This window comes from Rousettus aegyptiacus, unplaced genomic scaffold (genome assembly GCF_014176215.1).
Source record: "Rousettus aegyptiacus isolate mRouAeg1 unplaced genomic scaffold, mRouAeg1.p scaffold_m13_p_5, whole genome shotgun sequence".
In the NCBI taxonomy this organism is placed as follows: domain Eukaryota; kingdom Metazoa; phylum Chordata; class Mammalia; order Chiroptera; family Pteropodidae; genus Rousettus; species Rousettus aegyptiacus.
Window position 1 is genome coordinate 88,382,446 of NW_023416308.1, and position 25,252 is coordinate 88,407,697.

General features: G+C 45.7%; 1 protein-coding gene and 1 pseudogene across 3 annotated transcripts in view; both read right to left on the bottom strand.

The window, feature by feature from the left end:
• The window catches only part of PLEKHA7 (pleckstrin homology domain containing A7), a 205,467-nt gene that overhangs the window by 150,382 nt on the left and 29,833 nt on the right, over positions 1 to 25,252 (bottom strand). The gene's annotated exons all lie outside the window — the stretch shown is intronic.
• Positions 4,708 to 4,826, bottom strand: LOC118603072 (annotated as a pseudogene).

The following is a 25,252-nucleotide window of genomic DNA, read 5'->3' on the forward strand; positions in this document are numbered from 1 at the left end:
CAAAGATTATGTAACAGGAAAGGCTACCCTGGCAGATAAGATGTGTGTGGAGTGAAAGGGCTAGCAATTTCCCTGAGCTGCAGGGCAGAGGTACCTGACCAGGGTGAAATGACAAAGACCCAGACTGACATCCAGAATCTGATGAGACCCAATATCACAACAGGGAGTGAGTCAGAAACCCAGGATATCCGACGGTAGTGCCAGATTTGCCAAACCAAAGCCAGGGCCACTGGGGGCTAAGATAAGGAGGGTAGAAAAAGACAACCATTCAGTCTGTGGGGGTCTGTCTTCTCCTTCATAATCAGTCAAGACCTTAAAATTACTCAACACTCGTCTCCTCTGTTGGGATAAAACTTCCAAGAGGAGAAGGATCACTTGTGTCTTCTTCTCAGCCCTATATCTCTAGGTTCTAGCACAGTGCCTAGTACCTACCTAGTAGGCACTTTGAAAAAACAGAACTGGGCTACTTTTGAGAAAGGGAAAAGAAGCAACTTATCCTTTCTTTTGTGCCCTCTGGTGGCTAGCAGGTGCTTCATGCCAGTAGATCCTTAGGAAATGGTTCTTTAAAAAGCAATTAAACTGCCTGACGTTAACAGTGAGCTCTTTTTCAAATATAATTATCATTAAAAAAAAAAAAAAAGCAAATGAATCCAGCAAACATAGTGCCTTTGCTTTTTCGCTTCCCATAGGCAAGTCCAGGGTGGCAAAAGAAGCTGGAGGAGTGCTTGAAACCAAAAATAAAAGCTGGCTGTGGCTTCCCAGGTCTCTAAAGTCATTTCATCCATCCCCAAGAAGAGAGTTTAAGTATGAGTTTAGCACCAATACCCAGGTGCCCTCACTCTCTAGAAAAATAATGGGATGAGGAAGTGACAAGCCTTTCTCCAACTCAACCATAGCACCTGCCTCCAAGAAATAACTACATTCAGGAGAAGAAAAGTATTAGAGGCAAATCCAAGTGAGTGCCCTGCCTGGCTGGGTGGGACCACAAGCCTCTGGGGTCATCAGCTGCCCTTTAGAAATGAGTGCCCCAAGGTATTGAGATGATAGGGTGCCATTCCCGAGGGTCTCCTTACCCAGGTGGATCAAATGTTGATGACCAAACAGAGGCTCCATAATCTCAGAGCTGGAAGCAATCTTCAAAACCACAAACTGAGGGCCTATCCCTTTGAAACATCTCTGCAGAATGGTTTCCCAGCTTGGACATCCTTAATGATGAGCGACTCACTACTTCTCAAGGAAACCAACTCCATCTTTCGGCAACTGTTTAAAGTCTGGATCTCTATTGTTTTGCTCAGAAAAAGAAAATGGTTTCCCAGGCACTTGTGAACAACCTAGCCCATGGTGAGGGGTACTACAGTAGACTATGATTCAGTTTCCCCTTCCACCAATCTGGGAAACTTTTAAATTAGAACCACTGACTTACAGAATCTCTAACACTAGAAGCAATGGCAATAATAGCTATCGTTTACAAAACACTACAACCCTAACATATGCTAAGATATTATCTCATTTAATACATTTAATGCTCATACTTTCCTTGGAGCAAGATATTATTTATGAACATATTTACCTGAGGAAATGAAGCCTCAGAGAGTTAATCTCATTGGCCTAAGGTCACACAGTGAAGAGGCAGGTGGGCCAGGAATTAAACCCAAGGTTTTGTATTTGCTTTGTTTTGTTAAGCATTAGAACCTTTTAAAAGCATAGAATCTTATTGTCAAAACCCAATACATAAAATAAGCAGTACTGTGTGAAGACCCCTAAGGCAGTGTAGATATTCTAATCATAATGAATAAACACATCTTGAATTCCTCTACTAAAAGTATCTCTCTCAAAGGGAGTTTTGCTGCTTTGTTCACTGCTATGCCCAGTGCTTAGAATAGCACCTGGGACACAGAAGACACTCCACAAATATTGCTGACTGAATTAATCCAACATTCACAAAGTGTTTACTATGTTCCAGGCACTGTTCTAAGGACTTTACAGGTATTAGCATGATTAGCCTCACAACAGATTCTATTAGCCCCATTTTACAGACAGGAAAATGAGGCACAGAGAGATCAAGTAGGTTTCCCAAAGTCACTCATAGCAAGTAAGCAGCAGAAATGGAATTCTAACTGGGGTCAGACTTGTGTCTTATTAACCATATCAAATCACTCTATTCTCTTAGCTTATTTATAACAGGAGAAAGTCCTGAGGCCTGTAGAAGAGAGACTATTTGCCACAGAAATACTTAATGGCGGGGACTTCGATCTTCCGGGGTGGGCTTTCGCTATCCTGTACCCCTGATGTGTTCCCTTTGTAGTTCTCCTAATCCCACCATGACAAAGACATGAGAGTTGCCATTTCAGATGAAGAAACTGCTCCGAATTCTCAGGAATGCTGCTATTCAGAGAGAAACTCAGTAACCAGCATCCACTCCAACTTAGCTAGTGGTTGGGAGCTAAACCTGCTTTTCTCAACCTCACTGAGTATGCACCTGGCTGGGCCTCACGCAGTTATCACAAAACATCAGGGGAAGAGGAAGAGAAGGCACAGGGCAAAGGAAAGCCAAAAGTGGCAAGAACGAAGAGTAAGCCGAGCTCTCATGGCTATTTCACAGCACTTTCATCCCCGGCCCACAGGTGAAAAATGACTTGCAGTGTCCACTATAAACTGGTGTCTTCTGGGCTTTGCCGCTCTGCAATCGAAATCCGATCTGAGCAAAACGATTTCTCCACTTAGGCTTTCTTCTTGCCTCTTCTAGAGATGTTAGAAAACTCTCTTTTAAAACAGTAGATAAGCCACAAATGCCATTCAGAACTTCATGAGATTCTCACTTCAAAAAAAGTACCATAATAATAAACAGCACTGCGAACACCCTGGGTCAAGTTCAATGATTCAGAATAATTGTTTTAGATGTCCATTTCAAATGTAAAACCCACCTTTTGAATTTGCTGTAAACTTTCTGAACTGGCTTCCAAGACTGACTTAAAACCTAAAGCAGCGCTGTCTGATGAAGCATAATGTGAGTTACATTTAAACTTTTCCGTAGCCACACTAAAAAGGGTAAAAAGAAACCAATGAAATTAACTTTAATAAGGTACTTTAACTCGATATTATCATTTTCAACATGTTATCAGTATGTTATTCTTGATACATTTTACATTCTTTTTTTTAAACTATTAATTCTTCTAAATCTATTATGTATTTTAAATTCACAGCACATCTCAAACCACACTAACCGAATTTCCAGTGCTCAAAAGACACATGTGGCTAGTGGCTTTTAGGACAGCACAAACCTCAAGCTTTCAAGTCCCAATCATACATGCCTGGCACAATTTCTCCCTTCACTTAATACAGGAAAGCATGCAGAGAGAGAGACCAGAGCTTGGAATCAGAGGCTTTTTAACAGCAAAGAAATTGCTGTCAGACAAAGCACAGGTTCTTGCTCCTTATTTTACAACATTAAATCCTATCAGACTCAACCACGGACTTAACAGATAAATGTTGAGAGGTGGTAACTCTGATTAAATCATTAGGGAAAGGAGTGGGACAGGGAAGAAACAATTGTTATAATGAAAAAAACAATTGTTATAATGAAAAAATAGGAATGATAATCCCTTACATCTACGGAGCTCACACAGAAGCGCTCATAGTCACCATCTCCTCAGATGGCTGTGCCTGATAACCCTGGCACTCAGAGAGCCAAGTGAGCAGGAGGTCACCCAGGTTGACAGAGGTAGTACCATGGCTTGGCTGCAGTGCCCTGGGTTCTACCCTAAGTTCTCTAACCGAACCTCAAAGCAGAACTGCCTGGAGACACTTATTTAAACACAGACTACCAGACCCAGACGAGGTATACTGGAGCAGTTTGGGGGAGGGAAGAAAGGCAAGACCCCAGGATCTGCACTTTTAAGACTTTTCCCAAGTGATGTTGCTTCTGATGTTGCCTCACTTTGGGAATGACTGCACCAAACCACCTTGCAAGTATTTAAATGACTCTCCTTAAAAAAAAAAAAAAAAAATCAAATGTGCAAAAAACCACAAAACAAGGTGTTACTCTCCATCCAGCAGATTTCTTTCACAGAATTGAACTGTTAGAGTGATTCTCCTTACTTATGCTGAGGCATGGTTAAAACAGAAGGAAGGAAGGAAGGAAGGAAGGAAGGAAGGAAGGAAGGAAGGAAGGAAGGAAGGAAGGAAGGAAGGAAGGACATAAGCCTGATAGAAGGGGAGTGACTTTATCAGCTAGATAAACGGAAGCTCCATAAGGTTTCTAAGCAGGGACAGGAGAATCTTATATTCTCTGGAAGTAAGGGGTTGCAAAGTGACATGGGGTGGGAGTGGAAATTAGGAGGCCCTTCAGACAGTAGATCTGAAGGGAAGAAGCCACAGTACCTGAATGCAGCAAAGACCACGTTAAAAGGTAGTTTCAGAAGAAACGGGGATCTGGGCCTAGGAACAGGCTAGACCATGGCCTCAGTAGGGACTTGATCAAGAACAAAAGTCCTACAAAGTCTCCTAGTTTCACTTTGGCCTTGAGGACATCATAGCTTTGCTTTCTTATTTAGGTCACTGGTGCTTTGGGTTTCATTTTTCTTTTATTGTTGTTTTTGTTTTGTTTTGTTTTTTTTATTTTAATTTTTCAGGTGAGACAACCCTTGGTTGACCTCACAGATTGCAAGGACCTTGTCAGCTTACAATCCCTTATTTTTTAACTTTTTACACCTACAGCACCTGGTCTTCCTAGGTGGTCTCCCTTCCAAGTACTAACCAGGCCCGACCTCGCTTAGCATCCGAGACCAGACAGGATCAAGTTTGTTCAGGATAGCATGGCCATAGACAGATTTTGTTTTTAAGGGAAAAATTATTATCGGCCTCACAATCCCAGTCTGCTCATGACCAAGCAACAGACAGGAACCAGCCAGATGCCCACCACTGTGGTTTTCTCAGTCTCCTCCTTCAGGGTAAGCCAGAGGCTCCACCAACCACAGAGCTCCTGACTTTCCTGAGTCCTCCTCAAGGGGGCAGCAGGAACTGCCTGTGGCACCACCCACGCTCTTCCCTGTCAGGGCACCTCTAGGCTCCATCTCATAGTCCTCGTCCTGCTAGAAACCCAAAGGCAGGCAAAGTCAGCCAGGGGAGCTGGCACCCTGTGTCCTGTCAGCCCAAAGCTGAGGCCTCTGAGTTTTCTCTTCGTGCCTTCTCCCAAACCGCCTAGTCCCTTGATAACCAGCCCTAAAGAGGCCTGGGTACCCCCAGCTGCCAGAGCCCCAACCCTGAGATCCCCCACTTAAAGGATGAAACTCTCCTTCCTCACCTCATATCACAATGCAGGATTACATCAACCTTAAAGTGAGGGAGAATAGGAACTTTGAAATTAGATACTGAATATTTTTAGGGTTTGGGAATCACTGGAATTTTTGTTTGCTTGTGTTGATATTTTTGATGGGTTCAAAGAATTTCACTTCGAGTGTCTCATAAGAGGTTCACAGAACCAGGATACACAGAGGGTGCCACAAATCTGCCCACAAAGCCCGACTTCTGTGCCTAATTAGACTGGCAAATCAGGGTATTTGAAGGCAAATCAGGTGTTGAAGTGAAATTTCTGTAGAAACAGCAAAGCGCACTCATTACTGACAGGTCCCAACTTGCTGTGAGTCTTAATGAGCATTCTGCTAGACTTGGGCTCTGGCCACACCCACCCACCACAGAGAGAAGACCTGGGGGGCGGGGGGAAACATTCCCTCACCACCTGTCTGCTGAAAGTATTTTCCTCTCTACTGATCAAAGCGGAGGAAGAAGGAGTCATTCTCAAGTTAAAAAAACCCCCATCCCCGCTGAGGAATTCGGAGGCCCCTAATCCCTGGGTGAAAGGGTAGAGTGATTGGGTTATCTGGGCTGATGGTTCCAAGATGCAGTTACCGCAGCATCAGCAAGCTCCTCCCTGGAGCTAGAAAAGAATACGGACACCTGGGTCCCATGGGACCTGGGGAGCTGCAGCATTTGTAAGGCTCTGTGGTGACTACTGAATAGGCTACTATTTTCTCAACTAGCGGGTTGTGAAAACACATCCAAATGTATCGGAATGTCCTGTACTGCCTCACCTTCGATTTCCCTCACACCAGGAAGGTGACAAGTCATAATAATGAGGAATAAAAGAGGGCAGACAAGACAGTATCTGCACAAATGCGTGTGTTCACACATTCATACGTGTATCACACATAGGTACAGATGGCTGGGTGAGCTGTGACGGAAGATTAAGGAGGGATACACATACATACCAATCTCTCCGGCAAGTTCATAGGAGCTGGAGAATATTGCGGGGGGTGGGGGGAACCACAGGAACTTAAAATGAGAAGATACTTTCTCATATCAGACATGGGTGGAAATGTTTTAGGACTTGATCATAAGCTCCAGGATTCCCTCTCAACAAAGCCCTTCCCCAACTCCCATTCCCCAGGGACATCCTCAACACAGAGCATAGCAAGCCCAGTGGGTGACACATCCACACAGATGCCTACCCTCCAGCTCATTAGTATCATCTGTAGGGCAAGAAGCAGGATGTTCAAGCCCTTGTGACCTGAGTCTTTCTTCCTCTGCTTCCCCTTCATGTATTTCCTCCCAGCCAATCCAAACCCCTTGTCATTCCCACACTCTGGGTTGCTCACCTTCATGCCTTGCTTATATTGGCTCCTCTTCCCAGAAAGTCCCCTGACTACTCCTTTCTTTACTCTCTCCCCATCTCTACTTAGCAAGCCTTGTTTGTCCATCCACTTTAGGATGGACGAACCCCTCAGCTCCTGTGTGCTACCCTCCCACTGGCCACAGCACAAAAGCCATGCCTTCCTCCCAGGCCTCATCTCCCTTGCAGGTGGGAAGGGGTGGGTGGGGATCCTGCTCACCTCCCAGGCCTCGAGTAGAATCCACGTGATGCTCAGCAGCTGAAATGCATTTATAAGGTTGGCTCATTGTCCCTTAAACCAGGAGTTCTCAGATTTCAATGTGAATAAGATCAACTAGGTGGGGAGTGGGGGCTGTGTGCTTGTCAGAAATGCCCGACTTCAGAGGTTCTGGTTCAGTAAATATGGCAAGGGGTCTGAAACCTACATTTTTAGCAAGCACCCCATCAAACACATATCAATTTCTTGCAGATGGTCTGTGGAAAATATTTTTAGAAATATCGCTAAGCAGATAACTTACGATAAATCCAAAGCATTCATTTATTCCAATGTCTGAATGCCTACTATAAGCCTATGCTAGGCATTTAGAGGAATAAAGAGGGGAATTAAGGATCAGATTGTTCCCCGAGAGCATAGCATGGGAGTTAAAAGACATGAATATAAATCACCCAAGTCAACCAAAGTATAAAAAAGAAAACAGCAAGGTCTGTTAGAGTACAGAAATCATGAGCCACAGAAATTCAGAGGAGGAAAAGAAACTAAACTGGAGATAGGAGGATAGAGGGGAAGTAAGACACATAACAGCCAAGACAAGGTTTTAAGAAAGAGACTCGTTAAGAAAGTAAAACTCTACAGAGTGAGGACAATTAAGCCTGACAGGAGCCTTTGCACTTGGTGGGTTGAAATCCAAGCAGATCTCAAACAGCAAATGGAAAGAGAGAGGGAAGAAAAGAGGGCCACAGTAAAGGGAGGGAGAGCAGAGAACTGAGAACGATTTTCCAGGAGCTGAGAAGGGTTTTCCCTTTTGCTATAAACCATGGCCTAGAATCTGTGAGATGAGAAAATAGAGAACTAATGGGCATGGACATGACTACCATTACAGGTGATATCTCAGGTGAAAACGGAGTAGCACTCAAAAGAATGGAAGAACTCCCATCCCAAAATGATGGGAAGAGATGCCCACTCTGGAGAAGGTTCCAGGGATCTATTTCCTCCTGGTGCAAAGCTGTCCCCTGATGTCCCAGGGAGCTGGACAGAAAGAAATGTGAGGAACAACTCCGGGCTGCCAGGGGATCAAGGAGTCTATAAATATCCACAGGAGAGATTTCTCTACTTTCCTCTCCTTTGGGAAAATCAGATACATTTATTCTGCTAGATACAGAATAAAGTCCCAACTCTTAAGTATGGTCCATGAGGCCCAATCTAGTGCTCAAGTACCTATTCGGCCTCGCCTGCTGTGCTGGCCCCACAGGTAATCGAGCCTCACACACCTTAGCCTCATACACCTATCCTCAACCATACGCCATCACCATTCCCTCAACCCAAGACTTTTGCACCTCCAGCCCAATGCACACAGGGCTACTCCATGTGGAACACCTTCTTCCAAACATCTTTCCCTGACTCACCACCCTTGCTTAGCTCCCAGGCTTTCAAGCCCCAGATCAAATGTCTCCTGCCCACCCCACCCCTCATCCCACCTCTCTGTTCACATTTCCCCAACTACTGCACTACCTCTGTGTTTCCACAGCATGCAGAAAGGATCCTTCTACCTTGGCCTCATCATACAGGACAGAAATCATCTGCTATGTGCCTGCCTCCCCCTCAAAGCAGAGGGCAGAGAACTAGTCTTATTTAGATCCCCAGTATCCTTTTTATTATTATTTTAAATATCATTTATTCAGTGCTTGCTTTATGCCAGGTGCTATGCTAAGAATTTATCTGTATTATCTCATTGAATCGTCATAACTTTATAAAGTTTGTTATCATCGGCCCTATTGCAAAGATAAAAGCAGTCAAAGCTCAGAAGTATTAAGTCACTAGGTCAAGGTCACTTGACTGGAAAGTGGGGTACTGGGACAGGATCCCAGGTTTCGCTTTGCAGTTTTACTTCAGCCTATCCCATGGAATTGATTGCCCCCTGAATCTGTGTTCCTACTGCATTCCATACAAACCCTCATGAGGATACTTGTCACATTACAGTTGTTTATGTATCTGTCCCCACTGGACTGGGGCAACTTGAGGGACCATGATTTACTCAAAGATAGCAGAGATAATATATATACTTAAGCTCAGAATCAATGAAGCTTAAAGAAAATAACTGATCTAGATAGACTTCTAAGTTTTTTCCTCCTGGCCATGTCAAACACGAGCCACCAGTCTATAATGTCCATTAAGGAGAATAAAGACTACCTTCAGAAAGCTCTAAAATGGGGGAGGGGGAAGAATGAGATTTTAAGAACTGCTCTCGGCTTTCAAAAAGGAAGGTAGGCTTAGTGAGCTCATACAGGGGATCTAAAATGACTAGAGCACGGTTAGGAATCCGGTCTTCTAGAAAAGGAGACCATACACAGCCACTTAGAAAGTGGAGTAGAGGGAAGATCACACGCAGAGATCCAGTTATAGAATCATGTTCTTTTCTCTCTTCTCTCCTCTCTTCTCCTCTCCTCTCCTCCCCTCCCCTTCCCTCTCCTTTCTTCTCTTTTTCTCCCCTCTCTTTTCTCCTCTCCCCACCCTCCACAGAAGCAGATGATGACCCTTCAATTATCCCATGTTCACATTAAGACCTTACAATAATCCCATGCTCACAATGCTCACTGTAAGAGTCAAAAGTAGCTCATATTTTAATAACACCTAATTCAGGTCTGTGACAGTGATAAAGGAATACCCTGCCAGTCTTGGATTTTGCAGGAGGTCTGACGCCTCTTCAGGAAGCCTACTCCTGGCTGTGCTCTAATCCACAATCTGTCTACACAGAGCGTCTCACAGCCAGTTTTACTCGGGCACTACCTGCACCTGGATGAGAGATGAGCAACAGTAAGTCACTTTACCTGAGGTCTATGGCAGTTACAAGTTCCACAAGCATCAGCTAGCCCTTTCAACTCATAATCAAAAGCAGTTTAACCAGTCTCTATAAAAGTTACCTACCACTGAAAAACAGAAAGATTCAGCAAAAAATAGCTCAGATGATCCCAAAGGAAGTGGCAGGTTTAAGTGCTACCTTCTTAAATGCTAACTTAGGGTAATGTGAGGTATTATCACCTTGCAGGGTTTAATGATGCATTAGTCATCCTAGCTAAGGAATTGCTTTGATGGGAAGACATAAGGCTGTTAAACAACAAGGAGACCAAAGGTTGGAGACAAGAGTATGTCATTCAAGGAAACCACCGCCCCCCCCCAAAAAAAAAGTGTTCGCTTTACAACTACTTGCAAACTAAATTACATACCGATACATGTCCTTGCTAATTCAAAGAACAAAAAGAAATTTAGGCACAAAGATGTTCTACATATTATTGCTTATGCAGCATTAAAAAAACTAGAAACCACTTGTGTCCAAAAACGAGGGATTAGATAAATAGGGTGCCTCCATATGACAGAACTCCAGCTCCTAAATGGTGGGACCTCATGCTGAAGACCACCCAGGGCCTGTTTAAAGAGATCAATAAAAGCATCCCATGCAGCCTTTAAAAATGTCTCCTGCATGATTTCATATACATGAAATATTCAGAATAGGTAAATCTATAGGAACAGAATGCAGATTGGTTTGTCTCCAGAGGCTGAGGAAATTGGGAGAAACTGCTTAAATGGGTAAGGAATTTGACTTTTGAGTAAGGGAACTGTTTTGGAACTAGATAGAGGTGCTGACTGCACAACATTGTTAATGTGTTAAATGCCACTGAATTGTTCACTTTAAAATGGTTAATTTTATGTTACATAAGCTTCACATAAATTATTATTTAACCCTGTCTCAAAGGAAAACTTCATGTCGTGACACACGTTCACGGGATTTTTTTTAAAGTAAAAAAAGGAAAGAAAGGGTGCCTGTATATATATGATCCCACTTTGTGGTGAGAGATAATGTGCTATATGCTTGAGAAAAGAAAGACTGGCAGTGTATACATGCAAACAGTCACAAAGAGTGGTTGCCTCTAAATGGAGGAATAATTGGTATAATTTTTACTTTATCTCTCTGTGCTTTTCCTCTGTATTTTCCAATTTTCCTGCAATCAAATATGCATTGTTTCCATAATAAGAAAAAAATAACTATTCTGCAAACATCAATTATAATAAATAGAGTTATATATGGAGAGCGTAAGACCTCAATAATATTTATTTTTTATTATTTTTTATTTTTTAGGCGAGGTAACCCTTACTTGACCTCACAGATTGCAAGGACCTTGTCAGTTTACAATCCCTTATTTATTTTTCATGCCTACAAGCATCTGGTCTTCCTAGGTGGTCTCCCATCCAAGGACTAACCAGGCCTGACCCTGCTTAGCTTCCAAGATCAGACATGACTAGGCTTGTTCAGGGTGGTATGGCCCTAGAATCAATAATATTTTTTAAATACCTCCAAAATCTAGAAGGGACTATGCTAAGATCTTAAGTATCCTTATCTTGGGGTGCCAAGATCATGGGTGACATTTTCTTCTTTGCTAATTCCTTAATTACATAGCAGATGTAACCGGAGGAAAAATACTAAAGAGACAAAGAAGCAAAAAGGCTCTCATCCAGAAGTGCAAGCGGTGCCCACTGCAAGAATGGAAGTGTCAAGGTTTGAGGGTGGGGCAAGCCCCTGCCCAAGCCGGAAAGGTCGCATCTTTACACTTGGTGACTGGCCACCAGCCACAGAGCCCTTTCCTGTTTCAGCCTGGCTTCCCTATCACCGCTGTCTGGTTTATTTCCGTTCTCTCTCCACACAGTAGGAACTGATGGAATTATTAAGAAACATGACATCTGGAAAGACCACCTCGTTTGTCCCAGGCTATCTCAAGAAACTGAAGAAAACACATTTGTAAATGTTTAATAAAATTCACAGAGCCAAAGAGATGTGCCTGCATGCTTGGGTTATTTTTCCATGCTCAGCACCCCACAAGGGTGACGTCTGAGCAAGATGCCAAGCCAGTGGTTAAATCGAGTTTGAAAAACTGGACCCAGTGGGGCCATAAATAACAACATCAGGTCTGAATACCCAGGGTGGTAACAGAACAAAGTAATGAACCTGAATTGGCTCAGTGAAACCACAGTGGTACTAAAGCTACCTTGATTAGAAAGGTTCCTGCAACAAAAGGCCCACTCGGTTGAAATCTAATCTGTGTTAATTAATCCCCCCAAGAATGAAAACACTTCTTTATCAGTGTACAGTTCCTGGCTCCAGCTGTCCCATAAAACATGGCTCCTGGGTGGAGGGGGCTGAGGGATCCCCACAGAGACCATGGAGGCCTGCACCTCCATACCTGGCTCACCCCAAGCCAAACCCAGGGGAAGGAGCCCAGGTGACACCAGTGGATTTTCAGAGCTGAAACCTACTTGCCCCCAGGGGACCCACTGGCAACCCAAGGATGAGTAATGGCCCTGGCTTCTATGCACTCCATACCCCAGCCCTCTGTCCTCTCACGAAGGCTGAGCATGGACATGGACGGACACACACAGTCCTCACACTGTCCCATAGCTCCATCAACCAACCATACTCCTTACTGTGAACTGAATTCTCTACCCATCTTGGGGCTAGCATCCTTTCAGTCCCCATGGCCCCTTCACTTCTGGACCCTTTTGTCCCGAATACAGACACTGGCAGCGCTCCTGCCCCCACAGCCATCACAGACTCAAGTCCCATCAGCTGTGGAGAAGGCAGCACCGACCCCAGGTATCTGGCACCCAGAGCGGAAGGCATGGGCATGCAGGGCCTGAGCCGGGCCAGGAAGCAGGGATAGAATGAGAAGCCACTGAAGGTTTAGATTCCAAACTCCCCCCTGGATTTACTCAAATGTTTACTGAGGTCTGGGTGCCATGCGCCATGAGAGTGAGGATCAGGCCAGCCCCTGGGGAGGGAGAAGGGCAAGGGAGGGTGAGGAGAGGGGGACACCCACATCCACAGGCAGATATAATGCTTCAGGAGCCTACAAGAGGGGGGATGAGCCTCCGTGGGAACTCCAAGATGGCTCCTCGGCCTCCGTGACCAGCCAGGGGAAGCATCTGATGCAGGAGGTGCTAACTCAAAACTAGCGCTCACAGGGTCCAGCGGAGAAAGGGGACTCGCAGGCTAAGGTGATACTACCTCCCCCCATCCCCAGCTCAGCCACAGGAGAGGTGCTTAAATAATAAATAACGACAAGACGATGACTGTGTAACAGCTACACCCCATGCCCAGCCTCCCAATGCCTCAGGCAGGAACACCACCAAGAGAGACTTTCAGCCCCAACACACAGGTGGGAGCTCTGAGGCACACGGGGCTGGCCCAGGGCAGGGAAGCAATCAGTCCAGTTACTGCTAAGTCCTCAAACTCCTGGCTTCCTTTCTTCACCTGATTCCACACCCCATCCCCACTTCTTCAGCCTGTCCTCCTCATGGAAAGACTCCCCCAGCAGCTTCCCCATGTACCCCTCTCCCCAGGAAGCACACTGCCAGTTGTGTCCTTGGAGGTCTCTGGCTAAAGAGCCTGATTCTCTGAAACATATCCTCCTCACTTTCCGGCTACAGCTTTTTCCAAGCCCAAAACACAAAGCCTTCAAGTTTTAGAAAAACCAGGTCATTCAGCAAACTTTCCTCAGTAAGTTCCCTCAGTGAGTTTCCCAAGCACCCCCTACCCCTAGCTGACTTCTCTGCCACTCACCAGGATGAACGAGGCTCCCAAAGAAATGACGAACTCTCAGCAACTCAGCCAGGAAGGGCTGTGGAAAGGCCCCCGGCTCCTTGCAGTGATCCTGATGCGGCACCAGACAGCTGACCAGAGGACAAGCCTCAGAGGGAGAAGAGCACCTGCTTCTCACACCCGCCCTGGCCCCTCAAGGCACTGACCTTCCCTTGGCTTCCCTCGGCCAAGAGCTCTGCAGAGTTTACGGTTACGGGGAACCGGAGAAGTGGCCCAGAAAAGAGGCCCTCAGCCCAGCACCCGTCGTCCTTGGCCACGCACAAAGAGGACATCCTAGCTGTTACTCTCTCCAGGGCAGGACTGCAGGACAGCTAGGGGAGGCAGTGAGAACTCCCTTCACCCACCTCTGACCCCAGCATCTTTCCTGAAAAGGCATGTGTTGTTTCAACCTTGGCCCCCACACCTACCATAGCATCATCAAAGCCTGAGACAGGGTTTTGGCAGAGCCAGGAAGGAGAAAGATCATGGCAGCCCCACCACACCCTCCTGGAAGAGGGTGGAAAGGCCACAGATCCTTGAGTCAGATGACCCTGAGATCAAATTGAGGTTCGACCAATAACTAGCTATTTAATGTAATCAAGTTTTTCACCTCTCTGGCCCTCAGTTTTCTCACCTGTGAATTGGGAGCAGTGAAGCCTAACTCCTTGGATGTTGTGAGATCACAGGAGTGAAGCACCTATCGAGGGGTCTGCACAGAGTAGGTGCCTGACAAATACGTCCGCGGTGGGCCTGATCAAAATGCACCAGAGAGAAAGCAGGGGCCTGCATGCCGAAGCTGGGCCGACACTACCCCCGCTCCAGAAGGGGAGTCGGAGAGGAGAAAACGGGGCAACTTTGGGTTTGTCCTTTTAGCCAGATCACAAGGCAGTGGGAGAAGCAGCAGGGCCCTGAGTCCCAACACTGCGCCCCGGGTAAGGAGACAGCCCTGTGGCTTTCGCAGAAATGATTGATTTACATGGTAACTAGGTGCATAGGCCCTGGAGACAGAATTCTTGGGTTCAAATCCCATCTTGCTGGCTACATGGCCCTGGCAAGATACTAACTTAAGTTTTCTCACTCTAAATGGGCATGATCACAATACCTACCTCACAAGGCTGCTGTGAGGTTTTCTGCATAAACACCCTTGGAGACAGGCCCAATATGCGGTAAGTGCCCAATATCTTTCACTGCAGTTATTATTGTCTCCTTGCAACACTCACTCCCTAAAACAACCATAAGTCCCATCTCCTGCAAGCTCAAGTTCTGCCTGTGGGAACAGGCACCTTGATGTGGCCCTTGGGCAGTTCCCTTGAACCTGTGTTTATGAGAATCTCATGCACCCCAGTTGGCCCAGCACCTAGGAGCAACAAGAAAAATCATAGTGCCCAAGATGTGGGGCTTGGCCACCGGAGCCTTGAGACCTAAGTGGCACTAAGGGTGGTATGGGGTGGGGGGAGCAAGGGGGATTTAAAGGCACTCCTCCCCAGGAAAACCAAGGGCTGAACAAGAATTCAGGAGCAGAGGTAACCACTGTGACCCCCAGGGACAGTCGCCAAAGGCCCTCTTAGCCTCAGCAGCCCCATGTGTAGAGCAGGTGGCCTCTACTCCCTACCTCAGGGAGCATGCCTCATGAAAGACAGGGCCTTGCACACAGTCCAGTCCTTGGGGAGGAGGGTGACGCCATCCCTGTGCAGCTCCAGTACTGGGACAGGTGGTAGTGAAATAGAAAAGCAGAGAAGCAAGCACCTGACCAAGCAGCCACATTTGGCATTTTTCAGGTTTCAGCATCTTTTATTTTTAGAGGTATATGTTCCAATTTTGTTAAGGTATCTTCAGGTTCCATGTACCTAGCTTAATTTAGGGCTTTTTTTTTTTTTTTTTGGTAGTGGGGTGGGAGTTAAATACAGCTTCTCTCAGCCACCGCTGGATTCTAAGCCCTAAATTTACCTACAAAGAAACCTGTTTGCCCTACTTCATGACTGTAACCCTCCGAGAAAAACCATTACCAGCTTCTGAAAATCAGAGAGCTCTGACAGTGGAGCACCCAGAGAAGTGTGTCTTCAACCACAGGGTGCTGGGCTGCAGTACCAGAGCTATCATCAGCTGACTGGGGAGAGGGGATAAGAAGGGAACAAATGGCCCTATTTCAAGGCCTAAATCTCGATGAACATTCCCCTGGGAGGCCTGGAGAGCTATTTGTACAGCCAGGGTGGCCAGGGTGTGGCCACAGAATAGCCAGGGTGTGGCCACAGGTGTCCCATTCTAGCAGCCCTAATGCCTGGCACAGGTGTCCACAGGAATAGGGACAGGCTGGCATCTGATCGGCAGCTGAGCCACATTCAGACAAAAGAATTAACCTCCTTCCACCCCAACCCCTAGTATTCTCTCCTGGCTTCCTTCTTCTTCTTTTTATGTTTTTTTTCTTCTTCTTTCTTATTTTAGTGTGTTCACAATGTTGTGCGACCATTACCAATATTTATTTCTAAAACTTTTCATTACTCCAAACAGAAGCACTATAACCATTAGTCAACAATAACTCCCCATTCCCCCTTCCTCCCAGACCCTGGTAACTTCTAATCTTTGTTTCTAGGTATATGACTATTCTAGGTACCTCATATAAGTGGAATCATACAAAATTTGTCCTTTTCTGTCCTGTTTATTTCACTTAGCATAATGTCTTGAGGTTCATCCGTGTTGTAGCACATCTCAGAATTTCGTTCCTTTTCGTGGCTGAATAATATTCCGCTGTATGGATAGACCACATCTTATTTATCCTTTCATCTGCTGATGGACACATAAGTTAGTTCTACCTTTTGGCTATTATGAATAATGCTACAATGAACATTGGTACATAAGCATCTGTTTAAGTCTCTGCTTTCAATTCCTTTGGGTATATATCTAAAAGTTGGGTCATATGGTAATTCCATTTAGATTTTTAAAGAACCACCAAACTGTTTTCCACAGTGGCTGTGCCATTTTATTATATTCCCACCAACAATACACAAGAGTTCCAGTTTCTCTACATCCTCACCAATCCTTGGGCTATACCCACGTCCCAGGAAATGGCCTTGCCCTTATGCCCTGAGGATGTCTGCAAGTTGTTGGGGCTGACTGGGGGCTCAGGAAGAACAGCAAAGGACTGCAGCCAGAGCAGCCAGTAGGAGAGTTTCCTCCTTGGTTCCACTCAATTTAGTAAAACTCTAAGCAAAAACCATGAGGGCTGGAAGGTCAGGGCCTGTCTGCTTCAGAAAACCAGAGCACCTAAAAGTGGAGAGTGCAGCCAGATGTGCCCTCTGTCATAGGATGCAGGGCGGCAGTAGCAAAGCATTCATCAGATAACAGGGTCTCCAAAATTGGGCACACTCACCTGTGAGGTGCTCAAGATGACCCACTGCAGTTCAGGAAGAAAATACGGGAACATCTATTCATGTTTATTTTCTATCATCCTTTTAAATGTGTGTATGTGTGCGGGTGTCTCTTATAAGTACATTAGCACAGTGGCTTATGTTTATAGTTTATAAATGAGAACACATATATCGGGGTACATACTAATTTATTAATGGGATATTTATTAATGATCAAAAAAGACCCCTACCTTAGAGCAATCTCTTCTTTACTGCTGTCTTTCCCTCTTGATTTTTATGTATTATACAAATGGCAATGATAATGACGACATGGAAAAATAAACTCACAAAACCCACCACCTCTCAGAGCCTGACACTTCTCTATTGCCAGCTCACCTTTAGGGTGCTCCTAGTCCTGGAGGAAGTGAGAGCAGGGGAGGGAGGAATGGGCAGAGTATTTTGCTCCCTGAGGCACCAACTCCACTTTAGCTCAAAGCCCAGAGAAGGGAGATTTACAGCCTAGAAGAACTCAGCTTTTGAACCAGAGACACCTGTGGGTGAGCAATGGCGTCACCATTAACTACTGTAGCAAGTTAGTTCATCTGTTCACCTTGACTTTCTCATCTGTACAATGGCAACGTTATAATACCAGCACCTACTTCATAGGGTGATTGTGGGGAGTAAATGTGACAAGTCAATAAAATGAGGAGTGAAGATGCACAAGAGGCAAGAGAAGAACTCCAATGGAGCTGGGCAGGACCAGAAGCACGTGTGTGTGTGTGTGTGTGTGTGTGTGTGTTACACGCACATGCCACTCACAGCTAGCTGTAAGGAACTAACACATATGTTCCACAAACATCTACTGAGCAACCCCGAGTGTCAGGCACCTTGAGGGACATAGGTACCAGCCAGGCAGAAGCCACCCTTTGAGTTCATTTCCAGGTGCCGCAGTGAACCACAAGCCCACCAGGCATCCTGCGCCTGGAGTCACCAGCTGGGGTGTGAAAGTGAAACTGGGAGCTGGAGCTAGAGAGGGCCTGACAGATCCAGGGCACCGATCTCCTGCAGTAACACACACCGCTCGGAATCCAAGAGGACCCTTTGTTCCAGTTTCCCTAAATTTTCCATTCAGAGATTTTTTTTTTTTTTTTTTTTTAAACTCTCCTCTCTTCCAAAGCAAACTCTGCAGAAGGACTTTGTCACCTCAGACACGGGACCAGAAACTCCACACCTGGCTTCAATCCTTGGTCAGCCACACCCGATCGGCCACGAGGATTGTATTGCTGCCACTGTGGTGCCTGGAGCATCTGCCCGCATCACAGCTTTGGGTTCTCTTGTCTGCCTCAGCCACCCCACTGCGCTATCCCATGGTGGGAAGAACAGCCCCAGCCACGTGGCTTCACAAACTGCTTCATCTACACATGCGCTGCACAGTAAATTACTTTTCAGGGACAGGGAGCCCAGCATCAGGTCCTCCTGGAACGGCCAGATAACAGGGCCACTGAAACCCTCCCAGTCAGCAAAAAATCGCTTATTCCATCAGAAATATTGAAATCATTTCAAAACACGCATGCTCTCAATGTCCTATTTTTTAAATTCCCTTTTTTTTTTTTAATGGCTGTTAAATTTCAGCTCAACAACTCACCAGGTACATTATTAACTGGTGTACGCTTTTGTGACTTTGCTAGTTAAAGTTTAGAAAAGAACATTCTCATTACAATATAATTTCTCCAGCAACCCCAGAACAGCCCTGAGAGCATTTCATTCGGGTAAACCTCAACTAGTGCCCCCTTCATTCCCCCTGCACAAAGGATTTTCCCCAACTGGCTTCTGTTCTCCCGTAACAGAGATAAGTGAAAATCTGGATAACTCAAATTGACCCTTGGCCTGTATCTGAAGTCTGGGCAGAGCTGATCAAGGACAAGTGCTAAAGAGGCACTCAATGTATGACTCTACCAGGCTGGGAACGGGGATGGGAGAACACAGCTCTGCTTAATGTCGAAGGCCCTCCATTCCTGAGGCCTACCCACTTAACAAGCGATAGCGCGGACACAAGTCACCTCCTGCCAGGGAGTCCAGGAACCCCCGGGAGAACAACCCACCAGCTATCACTCCTGCCTCCCCTCCTTCTACTAGTTCCCCTTCTCCAGTGCGGAAATGCTCTGCAAACTAGGTTCCTCTTGTGTGACAGGCCAGGAGCCCAGAACAAGACCCCTAAAAGCATGCGTCTTGTGCCCTCCAGTTCTAGAGTGACTGAGGAACCCCGATTAGACACACAGACTTGCCAGCTTGCTGCCTCAACCTCAGCACCCAGCTGTGGCCTTGGACTCTAGACCCTAATTTGGACCACTGCCCAGCGATAGAGGCTCATCTAAATATGAAAAGTCATTCTCTGTCTAAGCAAACACCTCCTTTAGGATGGAATGGAAGTTCAGGGTACTTAGGGAAGGAGAAAGAAGTGATGCAGACAGGGAAGGAAAGAGGGAAGGAGAGAGGAGGGAAAGAGAGAGACAGAGAGAACAAGCAGACAAAACCCCTTCGAACCCAAGCCAAAACCAAAAGTCTCACCAGTATCTTGTACAGACAAAGGGAAAAGACAGCTACTGGGCTCTACCCACAGGAAGTCATTTGGATGTCAAAGGGACAGGCTGCCAAAGTATTGAGTGGTTTGACAAACCCACCCCAAGGTGAGGAGGCCTCAGGAACCCTTAATGCTCTCCAGCAGAGACCCACCTCACTTTCCTCTCAGGAAACCACAGAGAAAAACTGCTCCCAGACTCACATCTGTACCCAAAGACACAAACAGCACACATGAGGCTCCATCAAACCTATTGGGCCACATGGAAAAGGCTACTAAGCAGCCTGGTTTCTGCCCAACTCATAGGTGAGCCAGTGCCTAGATCAGGCCTCCTCCCACCATCATCCGTGGACTTGGGCTCTTCCAGGGCAAGGTTTCCGCCACTGCCCTTCTGTTCTCCAGGAGTCCTCCAGATGCTGCTATCCAACTCTGCTTCTGCCAGGCCATCTGGGGTGGTTCGCCCTGTGCTGCATCAGATCAGTGCGACATACTGCCAGAACAGCTACACACCCACCCAGCCCCTCTGAAGGGCTGCTTTGTGTTTCTTGCTTGCAAAGGAAGAAAACTGTTTTTCTGTAGCTGAACAACACAGTTTGGAGCCTTCAATAGAGCAATGGAGACCAAAAGCCACCGACACAGCAATGCCACCCCCCAGCACACACACTACCCAGGATACCTGCATGCCGAGGCTAGCACGAATGACCTACAGCTTCAACAGGGCTCACAGGGATTTCCATCCTCTGGTTGCCACCCCACACCACCGCAGACTTCTCTGGAACCTCTGGGAATGGATCTACCACTTTCTCTAGTTATGCCTCCCATACCCACACATGCCGAGAAGTTCTTAATGCCTAACCTGGATCCTTCCTACTTAAGTCCATTGGGGGCCTCAGGAGAAAAGCGGACTGCCTGAAGCTACGCAGTAACTTCTGACATACCATGAGCCCAGAAAACTGACCTCGTGGGCCACAAAAAGGAACCTGTAGAGGTTGGGAAAGACAAGGGGCGGTGGGAGAAGATTCTGACTCTTCCGACACAGATGACTCATCTGCCTCATCTGTCTCCCAGGCCTCTCACTAAATGTCAAACACATCTAACACCTGACTGCAGAGTTCACTGAGCTGGGAGGGAGATCAGAATAAGGCTAAGGGATCTCAACTGGCTGAATCTCTAGACTCATTGTAGCCACATGAAATCTAACAGGGATAAGCTTAAAGACCTAAATTTGAATCTAAAATCTGCCAGCAGAGGTTACACAAGAGAGGACAGGGAGGCTAAGCAGCAGCGCTTGGTGTTAATAATGATTACATATTAATAAAGAACATATTTTGATTGTAGGTTACATTAATAAAAGTATAATGTTGAGACAAAGAGGGATGATGAGCTGGCCAGACATCATCTGGTACACAGGGTTCAATTCTACATATCACGATATAATGGTCACACATTGCTTACATGAATCCCTTCACTGAGAAAGCCATATTGTCATGTTGTAACTATCAGCTACCACGCCCACCCTCAGGGGTAGGCCAAGCGGGGCCAGTCAGAGTCATCTCTAAGAAGTGATACACATATCCTGAAAGAGTGAGCATCTCTCTTCCTGACAAGGGGGTTAGCCTAATTGAAAGGAGGTGTTACAGCAAACACTCAAAATGCCCTGTGAGTCCTGGGGTTCAATAGTACCGAGGCCAGGTCAGATCTACCCTTGGAGTGCCCAGTTACTGGAGCCAATATATTGCCTTTTCTGTTTAAGCTGGTTTGAGGTAGGTTTCTGGTTACTTCCAATCTGAAGAGTTTGGGCTAATACACTTTAAGAGTATTACTGAAAAAACAGAATATGCCCAGAGTAGTACCAAAGACAAAAAGAAAATGAAAAACTGATTGATGAGAGAACAAAATGATTTAAGTTGGAAAAGGAAATGCTTGGAGCCACACAGGAGCCTCTTCAAATACTGAAAGGAAGAAGACTTGTTCTGTGATGGGCCAGAGAGCGGACCCCAGACATCTGTGGAAATTACAGAAAGTGGTATTTCTGGGAAGTCTTAATAATACAACAAAATTGATGAATCTGAACTCATCTCCTACTTTATTCTCTCAGACTCACTGGATTAAAGCAATTCCCTTTATCTTCCCAAGTAGTTTCTTATCTTGAGCAAGATGCAATTTCTATAAACCACAGCTTCCAACCTGTGCAGTTAGGGTAATAATCCCTCCCATTCCAGCTTTAAGGCTATATTTTAGGGATCAAAAAAAAAAAAAATTTAAGTGGAGAGAGCACCAGCAGAGGCTGATATCCCAGGACCCATCAATGACTCTCCTAACAATTTATCCTCAGGAAAGAAAAAGAGATGTTCAGAAAGTAAGGGGAAAAAAAATCAGATATAACCTAATGTCCAACAATTGAACCAAAAACTAAATACTGTACAGCCATTGGAAATCATGTTGTAGAAGAACAATTATTGATAGGGAGAAATGTTTATAATGGATTAGTGAAAGAAGCAAGAATAGAAACCATATGTACAACAAGATCCCAAATTTCTAAAGTTTACAATATATTTGTGATGAGAAAAAAACATTGTTTATCCCTGAAGAAAAAATGTTGACAGATTATCTCTGAGGAATTATAAATATTTTTTCCTTCTTTGGCTTTTCACCCTTTTCTTAATTATACAATAGATATGTATTCTTTTTAAAATCAGGAAAAATTTATGCATAAAGTGCTTTATTGACTATAAAGAGCTAGAGAAACAAAGTAATGTGGTTCTCAGTCTCCCTGCCTTGCTTGTTTTTTTACTTTAAACATAGCAATAAGCCCTCTCAGAGCCTGCTTCCCAACTCTAAAACAGGAATAAGATTGTTTGCCCTGTCTGTTCTTCGAGCTGGTTGTGAGGATTGGAAAGCCCATGTCTGAAAGCATCTGGGGGCCTAGAAAGCACCCTGGTTATGTAGAGAATATCATGGTCTCCCTCTCATTCCTGACGGCACATCCCAAATCAGCGCTCTTACGGTCCTCATCAGCCACACACACACACCCCGCCCCGGCGTGGGCAAAGGCCACATAAGTTCAAAATTAGCAATCACATCTGCACAAGGTAAAGAGATGTGGGGGGCCAGAATCCCAGTTAAAGGGTCACCAGCATGCAAACGTCGGACTTGGCAGGAAAGAGGGGAGCCCCCAAATCAGCCACCATGGAGATGAGCTGAAATGTTTCTCTCTGTGCCTTTCCTAAATGCCACGCACTGTGCCGAGTCCTGGCGTACAAAAGCCACTTAGGTGTTTATGGTCTCGCCATATGGTATCAGCCCCGGCTGTACATTAAAACCACTGGGAGCTTACAGAAACACTGCCAGGGGCCCAACCTCAGAGATTCTAATTCATGTGTTTATTTCATTTATGACCAGCTACCACAAGAAAACGACCCCCCAAAAACTTATCTATTACTAGTTAGGTACATCATGATATAACTGTATAAAGAAATATTATGTGGCCATTAAAACTGAGGAGGTGAATCTTAATTGATGACACAGAAATTTTTCCAATATACAATTATGTGGAAAAAAAAATACAAAACAGTATAATTATCCTATTTTTAACCTATTCCCAAACAGTAGTATCTTATTTTTGTTAAAACACACACACACATATACATAGACACAAATAGATTACAACGAAATGTTAATAGTGATTATCTTTGGGTGAGAGGATTATAAGGGATTTTTATTTTCTTCTTGCAGCTTGTCTGCACTGCCTAAATTTGCAATGAATATAAATACCTTTATAATAAAAAAAAAAAGTAAATTTTTAAGTGCTTGGAGAGTAAATTTTGCTACTATTAAAGCTTCCAGCTAAAATTGTGTTCTTCCTGCTAGAAAAGTATTCTGGATAGGTCTCCATTCCAAGACCCATTCCATTCAGAGGCTCACCAGGAGTGTTTAGCCAGAGCCCCAAAACTCAAAGGAAAGCCTCTGGAATTTCTCTGGGTATTTGGCATCTTGGTCCTACCACATGGAGCCTTCAGAAACACATCCTGGAAATGAGCTACAGAACCTTGGGCAAGGATCTATGTGGAGCCTTACTGGCCCACAGAGGAAGGGAGGGTGCTCCTCTCTGGCTTGTCCTGTTCTGAAAAGTTTTCCTTGTTCCATTTCTAAGATCTGTTCTGTCTCCTTGTTCTCCTCCAGCCCCTTCTCTCACCCAAGACCAGAAACCAGGCTGGAAAGACTGGCTCAGCCAGGGAGAAGAGGCAGGTGTGACATAGGAGTGCTGGGAAGCATAGAGGCTTACAGGAATGTACTGTCCTGTAGTTGGAAGGAATTCCCCTAACCCCTGGGAGGCCTCATTATTTAATTCATCTGTAAGTGAAGGGGGTTGTTTCTAAAACCCCACACCTCACGGCCAAGCTCTATCCAGGAGCTTCCTCTATAAGATCTCATCTCTGCAGTGAGAAGAATTGTTTTCGATCTGGTGGAACAACCAGGCTATGGAGCGAACTGTTTTCTTACAGCAGCTCAAATGTTTTTCCTATCACGTTTTTCTTCTCACGTGACATTTACTTTCAAAGCCAGACCCAAGGAAGGGATCTTGTCTGTTTTGCTCACTACCATATGCCTAACTTAAGTGCCATGGTAGACACTGAATAAATAATTGTTAAATAAATGCACACGTGCACACCAACCATTCTGTAAGCTGAGCACTTGACAGTGTGTGGTCACACACCCCCAGATTAGAGCACACACAGCCATTTCTTTTTACTGTCAGGACCATCACATATCCACGTCAAAGGACACTCGACATCCCTGGTCCACCTCGACATCCCTGGTCCACCTCGGCTGGGGCATCCATACCTCTCCCACCACTATTTTTGCAGATGGGTAAACATTCTAGAGAGGTGAGGTAACTCCTCCTCCCTCCCACCCGCCCTCAATCCACCTTTTCCACCACTGCCAGATCAATCATGTTCAAACTGTTTCCCCCATGTCAGTTCTCTGTTCAAAAGCCTTCAGTAGCTTCCCATCACCCAGGGAGGATCAGGCGAAACTCCTCAGTCTCCTTCCCTTTCCAACCAAGCTCCCACTCACCCCTTCCTCCAAGAAACCCCCACTTCAGCCTAGACCTTCCATCTTTACACCAGTGCCCACACCCCTCTCTCTTCTTCTCCCTGCCCTGTCAGCCCCGCTGGCTACTCCCCTTCCGACCCCCTCCACCTCTTGCTTTCTGTGCCCCTTTTTATCCTCCATCACCACTGCTGTATCTCGCCAGATCAGAACAAGTCAACCAGATGGCAGACTTGACAAGGACAGTGTCGTCCTGGCCTCTTCTTTGTGTCCCTCAGTGTCCCGCATCATGCTGTATACACGGCACATATGAAATAAACACCTGACTACTTAACTCTCTCTCTGCCCCAATTCGAGAGTCTCCCATTCCTCGCTCACCGCTCAAAGCCAAATCCACAAGGCTACAGTACCTACCTGCCCACTGCCCCCCCCCCCATCCTTGCTCTAGGAGCACTGGTGACTAAGGCAAAGTACATGGGCTCAATGGCAGACAGAACTGTGGCTGAATCCTGACTCTACCAATTCCTAGCTGGGCAGCCTAAGCCGTTATTCACCCTCTCTCTGAGCCTCGGTAGTCTTGTCTGCAAAATGAGGTAGAATTTCCTTCATCTTTGGGCTGCGATGAGGAGGTAACAAGATAACACATGGTGCCAGCACCCAGTAGCTGTAAGGCAAAACTTTCCCCTCCCCCTCTGCCACTCTAATAAACACACACCAACTCAGACGCTGCGCATAAAAACCGGTTGGACGGCAGGCACACCTC